The sequence below is a fragment of the Hermetia illucens genome, chromosome 5 (genome assembly GCF_905115235.1).
Source record: "Hermetia illucens chromosome 5, iHerIll2.2.curated.20191125, whole genome shotgun sequence".
Classification (NCBI taxonomy): domain Eukaryota; kingdom Metazoa; phylum Arthropoda; class Insecta; order Diptera; family Stratiomyidae; genus Hermetia; species Hermetia illucens.
The window spans coordinates 108,460,114-108,466,919 of record NC_051853.1 but is presented as its reverse complement, the minus strand read 5'-3'; the positions used below and the strand labels follow the sequence as shown (position 1 = coordinate 108,466,919).

The following is a 6,806-nucleotide window of genomic DNA, read 5'->3' as shown; positions in this document are numbered from 1 at the left end:
TTCTCAACAAACGCGGGCACGCGCAAAGACCTACCATGAACTCGGTAGAGTGGAGAAGCGACTCCACAGACGGAAAATGCAAACCTGGGAGAATTCAATAAGTACGGGGAGCAACCGCACCAAGCGTGGAAGTTTTACCATCAAGTCAACAGGAAGAAGCGCTTTACACCGATGCTCATCCTGCCGAGATAAAGAAGGAACTCTGATTTCCGACAAAAGAAGACTGACTAGGCTGGCGCTGATCAAGGTGCGAGGCCAGATAAAAGCAGCAAGATCACTCCCGATACCATTCAGCATCAACAACGGTCTTAGACAAGGGACGGGGATGCCTTATCATGCATTTTCTTTAACTTGGCCCTGCAGAAAGTCCATCCTCTTCAAGTCCATCAAACTACTGGTTTATACTGACGGTATTGACATTATGGCAAGAACAACCCGAGATGTATAGTCTATATTCATCCAGATCGAGCAGGCGCCGCGAGTTCTCGAGCTGCAAATTAATGAAGGCAAGACGGAGTGTATGGTGGCAACATCAGCGCCAAAAACCAAAGAACGAACAACACTGGTCGCACTGGTCAAATGAAAAAAATAAAGATAGCAGCCTGCAATCTTGAGACCGCTGGTAACTTCTCCTGTCTAGGGTTGAAAATCACAAACGATAACGGCTATAACGATGGAATCCGCGGACGGTTGTTACGAGCCAACAGAGCCTATTTCAGGTTAGAAAAACTGTTCTGTACGAAAGTCTTACCATAGGGTCGAAGCTCTTACTGAACAAAACTATGATCTTGACTTTGCAAGGAAAATAGAGAACTCTTAGACGCGTTCGAAAGAAGAATCCTCAGGAGAATTTTTGGCCTCCTGGACGGAATCTATGAGCAATACCAAGATCGCCTGGTTGTGGATAAAATCCTGCTCAACAGGTTGCGGTGGGCGGGTCACCTAGTCTGTATGGATGAGGATGGTCCAGCCTGGAAAGTTTATAAGGGCAATATCTATGTTAGAAAAAGAAGACGGGGCAGACCCTGCCTAAGATGGAGCAGTGGCGTAGGCCAGGACGCCAGGCAACTTTTAGGGGTATCGAATTGGTGAACCTCGGCCCAAAACCGGGGTGTCTGGAATTCCTTACTAAAGCAGGGCTACACCGGATACCGGTTGTCGCGCCATTGATGATGATAAAGACGAACTTTTATCTTTTCTATATAATCAAAGAATTTATTTGTTTTATTTCCGAGTAATCACAATCTCGGCAGATGCCGGATTTTACCTAATACTAGCACTAAGTGTTAAGCATTTAGGCCCGGATGATCCTACCTACTTAAAAACTAAAGGGGCACTGGTGGTGGTGGCCGGTGGTAGGTCAGTGGGAGAATCTGTCCAGTACTCCCCACAACATCGAGCACGTATGCAGAGTGGTGTACTTCTGCATGGTTTGAACCAGACTGTGCGCAAAACCCAGGACATCAAAGGAAGCCGTGAGGGATTTAGGTACAATGCCTGTAACTGACAATATTATGGGAACTACAACCACCCGCTTGAGACACCAAATTTCTTTGATTTCCCGAGCCAATGGCTCATAGTTCACCTTCTTCTCCACGTATTTCCGTTCAATGTTGCTATTATGGGGGATAGCAACATCAATAATATACGCGGAGCGACCGGTCTTGTCAACTAACAGTACGTCAGGCTTGTTGTGTGCGGTATGGCGATCAGTCAGAACTTGCCGGTCCCAATACATGCTGTAAGCAGAACTATCAAGTACTGCTTGCGGCTCATATCGATAAACCGGGCATGTCCTCGTGATCAGCCCATGCTTGTATGCAAGGTTTTGATGGATAACCTTACATACAGCATTATGCCTGGTGATGTATTGCACCGGTGCCATAACAGTACAGCCAGAAATGAGATGGTCCTACGTCTCTAACGCCGAACCACACATTCTGCACTGGTCGTTCTCCACCCGTTTTTTCATGATGAGCTTTTTATAAGCTTATTGAAAGATCGATCCTTCAAGTTAAGTGGAGTCAGTCCACAGTCTGCCTTACAGACAGCCGCATGCAAGGGATTCGCCTGCTCTTTGCTGTAAAAATAAGCGCGCAGCGAGTCGACTTGGCGATGATGTTGTACCGCCACGTCAACCACGCCCCTACCTCCGATGTCGCGAGGCAGGTTCATCCGCTCCACGGCAGACTTTGAGTGATGCATTCGGAATTTGGACATAGTTGTCCGTATCCGCCGCTGGATATTTTCCAGATCGGTCTTCGTCCACGGCAATATTCCGAATGCTGGGCAGGTAACCCCCAAAGTCCACCTCAATACTCTTTCGCTTCCGTCACCGAGAACTGTATTGTCTGGGCGCTCTGTTGGGATTCGTTGAGAGATCTGAAAAAGCTCTGCTGGTTCCTCGCGTATGTTGCATTCTGGACACGTCTGGAATAACTTTCGCCATACCGTCGTAACCGACTGCATATGACAGAAAGTTTCTGTTTTAGTGTGTCCAAAATTTCAACTACGGATGTCTCACAAGGGATGGCATAGTTCCGGTAAACCCTCTGCACTTTATTTCTCACCCGTCGGCTGGCATTGCCAGTGCTGACCTGAATCAGTCTAGCAATGACCTGCCTTAGTAAGTCCCGCCGACGTTCCAGACGAATTTTTCATGGTGGATCCCAGTCACTCAAACCAATAACACGAAAGCGAATCTTCTGACCCGCACGGTCTGACAGCCGCCGCTGCACCACAATTCAGAATTGACTGTAGTTGCAACAGCGACATATCAGCACACAGTCGAGATACAATCTCATCCTTGATTTGAGATAGAATTCCCGAAGTTGCTAGAGATGCATAGAGCCTGGGAATACTAATATTACAAAGGATCCATGTCCGAGAATTCTATACACGCTCTTTGGAATTCGTCCCGAACCTCAGCGGAAACCTCAGCTTGACGGTGGAGAAGAGTGCTTCGGCGAGTACTGAAACTGTTACCTGCAGTGCGGCGTGGTTTTGTTGATGCCGCCGCCTCTGCCCCCATCGACTCTCGGTCACCAGTTTCCCCGATGACTTTAAGTCGAACACGCTCCCTGATGGTGGCTGGGATTGTGTCGCTGCGAGTAATAAAGCGGTACTGGTTTGCGACTCGCTGCACAGTCACGTGAGCGAATTGCGGGAAACGCTCGACGAATCTCTGGTGCAACAAGGGGCGGTAAGATGTTGTACCTACCCCCGCCGTTATTTCGTGGTAGGAGCGGATGATGAAGAGGTTCATTTCTTCAGTCCATTTCATCCGCTTCCTACGCGAACCTGCTGAAGTGGTCGCCACAGATTGTGGCGAAACAGCTGCAGCAGGCGGAGCTGTGCTCCTGGTCGTCGTGGCGCCTAGACGTCGAACCGCCCCACGACTGGCGGTTTCGACGCCGCGCTGTCCATTACGGGAGCTCGACCCAGTCACCAAGTCAGACAACTCCCGCCGGTTATCCGTACCGGACCTTAAATTTCTCCTTCTTCTCATTTTTGGTAGTGCATTTTATCCCTAGCTGGCAGGTGCTGAGATAGCTTCCTTAGGGAGTAATCTGCAAGACTGCAACGTTCCTGCACTTTCCTCACCTACCCCCTGAGACGCTGCGGAGGCCTACAGTCATTCAGACTGGAGGTATCCATTCCTCCTCCTCCTTTCACAACCGCGCTTGGGAACGGCTACGGTGAAGTTGTTATTATTATCATTATCAGCCTCCCGCTTTGCCTGTTTCGTCATTAATTGATACCACGATATGACTAATGGCACGGAACAGGGCCCTGAATTCATATTTTTCGGCAAGACAAAATATTTGAGTTTATACTTTATACAGTTAAAAATGATTCCTTCTTCCTTTGTTAAATCCCTTTTACCAGTAACAGTAAAAGAACAGATAAAAGATGTAGCAAATAAGCTACCTTTTTCCATTCGTTTGTGTTTCTATTATACTTTTGAACTCCTGTATAACCGTTAAATAATGCTTAATTCTCGTTATGAAAGTAGCTACTAACGCAGGCTTACTATTCCCCATGCAATACTCCCCAGAATCAACCCGACGTATATATATATAGTATCTTGTATTTTCTATTCCATCCACCAGTGGTTCTTACATAAGAAAACTGCAAAAAAGCGAGGTCAAAAAGCTGACTGAGCACTGAACCTTATTTAGTTCAAAGTGCCTGGAATATTGCACAAGTTATAATGCATAAAGAAGTTAGTGATCTTCATGACACCATACACATGACCAATATTGTTTCTAAATAAATCCTTTTACCAATATAGAGCAATAAATTAAGGACGGACATTGTCTAATCCGTCTCTTCAGAAACTAATAGCATCGGTCACCACATCCATTATCATGTTAAAATCCAGTTGAAATAACTTGTTTGGCACCCCAACACGATGCTGGCTACATACGTAGATTATAAATAAACCGATAATTTAAAGCAGCGGATTAACTGCAAATCAGCGGTACATTTTGCGTAACCTGTGTGATTGCATACATGCTTTTCGCCGTGTAATTTTACATTTAATTTCCTAGCAAATTCCCTCGTGTGGTTTTTAACCTTTGTATTCTCGTATTCAGTTTGCCATTTGGTAATTCCATCGGGGACATTCATGTTACGGACCGGTGGAACTTACATTTCTAACTACCGACAATCCACACTTGATAGGAGAACATGGGCCAAGGAAATCGAATCAAGGTTTCAAAAAGTTGTTCACCGTTCCTGGAGACTGTACGCGGTATATTTAATAACTCCCTTCGCAAATCCCAACTGTTCCAGAGCAAAGAACTGGATAAGCAACGAATATTGCTTCCCCTGAATAATCGATTTTATGCATGTATATTATCGGAAAGTTTTCCCTTTCGTTCTTACTGTTTACGCTTTGTTGAAAGGATAATTAAATAAAATTGAAATCATCTCAACTTCCCGTACATTTGTAGTTCAATGGTAGAATCAGGTCCTCATACTTTAATTTCATCAGCTCAAATTTGTAATGGTACATCACAGAGCCTTGACATCCTCGAATCAAAAGCCAGAGTCAACCGGAAAACCAAACCAATGATTTGGACATTACTTAGCAGGGTCGAATGGAGAAAAGGACATAGCTCGCATTCATGGACGCATCCCAATCGCAACAAAACGGGAGATGCATGCCTTGTTCGAAAATATTTTCAAAATATTTGCTCTATTCTCTCTCTGTTGGCGTCCGATAACAACAAATTCACCAGTTGCAATTCATCCAAGGGCCTTTTCACGTTCCAATAAATTTAATTGAAATTCGGCGTAAACGGGAAATGAAAATTGGTAAAGTTGGAAAATTGAATTTTTATTTCATATAAATATAATGAAGGCTAATGAGAATGGCTTTTTGAACAATTTACCAGTCCCCACATATATATTTTATGTAGGTGAGACCAATCAACAAACCCGCAGCCGAGGGAGTTCCAGGCCGTATCAAGCGCATTCCATTCCCGAATAGCATTGTTGTGAACACCCAGTTTAAAAAATATTCAAACACTTCTTGAACTTTATTGTAAATGAGGTTCCATTGTAGAAGAACAATAGCATTTTTAACTAAAAATATTTGCTTTTACACACACATCCACTAGTGAAATGATAATGGTAAAGTTATGCAATGAATTTGTCCTATAGATCCTTTCTGTATATTCACAGGAAAGTTCTGCTTTGAAAAAATATAACAATTAGAGCTCAGTTTATGTGAAAAATATGCCTCATACCAAGCAATATCAAAACAACCCTTATTGACACCACTTTCTCTAATCTCGTGCGGATTACAGTTGCCATCAATTCCATACGTTTGTAATTTTGTCGCACATTCTGCCACACTACTCTCATTCCTAGTTTTCATGAAAAGTACAAATGCCTAGACACTATCCATTGTAGCCGAAGCAGCATATTATCAATTTATTTAGTTTATTACTAAATAAATTGGTCGTAATTACGATGCAATAAGTTTGACAGACTCCGTTTGTATTTCAAAATTCTTTGGAAATCTATTTTTGTGCAGCATGCTTAGTTTTACTTTCTAAATGAAGTTTTGATTATTAGCCTTTCCAAACTGCCCCCCTTGAACAGAATACGCTATATATTGCAAAGGATACAACCAATTTTTGAAAAATAAAAATTAGAAAAATAATTTTGCAGAATTATTCTTCCCCCTAAGCATAATTGAGAAAGCATTTAAAAAAAAATATCAATCAGCATGGCGCAGCCCGCAACGCAATTGACGCCCCTACTTAAACTGTGACCTATCCCCTGCCGCTTCCGTCTTCCGATCACAGTTTGAACGAGTACCAGACATATGCGTCGACCAAGTTGAGTGTTTGAGGCAGTGTCAGGTGTGCTTACTCCGATCAAACGATGCACACAGGTATTGCTGAAAGTTTGCAACTTTTGAGTAACACTGCAGTTTACTTTCCCTGTGCTACTCCCATATAGTAACCCAGAAGGAAGACTAACACAGGTCAGACTCAACTTGATCTTGGATCTTGAGAAAATTGCATTTCCAGATTTTAGACAGGGCAGCGAAAAATTTTCTTGCCTCTCTACCACCCGATAAAAGAACAAACAAATGTCATCAGCGTAGTCGAGATGTTCGAGGAAAGATGTCCATTGAACTCCTCGACGTCCTCCGTCACCAATTACAAAAAGAAATAATATCGGTAACAGGATGCAACCCTGGCGGGCTCCATTTTTGGACCTCGAAATCCCCCGAGATTTTACCTCGGTGCAGCTCGTGACATTTTACGCCATCATATGTCGCTCTG

At 43.8% G+C, this 6,806-nt stretch overlaps 1 long non-coding RNA gene across 1 annotated transcript; it reads right to left on the bottom strand.

The window, feature by feature from the left end:
• Positions 1-5,531: 5,531 nt before the first annotated feature.
• On the bottom strand, positions 5,532-6,025 carry LOC119657960. Its single transcript, XR_005250185.1, has 2 exons — positions 5,757-6,025; positions 5,532-5,698 (listed from the first exon to the last, which is right to left on the bottom strand). It is a non-coding gene; the product is annotated as an uncharacterized LOC119657960 (long non-coding RNA).
• Between the last annotated feature and the right edge of the window lie 781 nt (positions 6,026-6,806).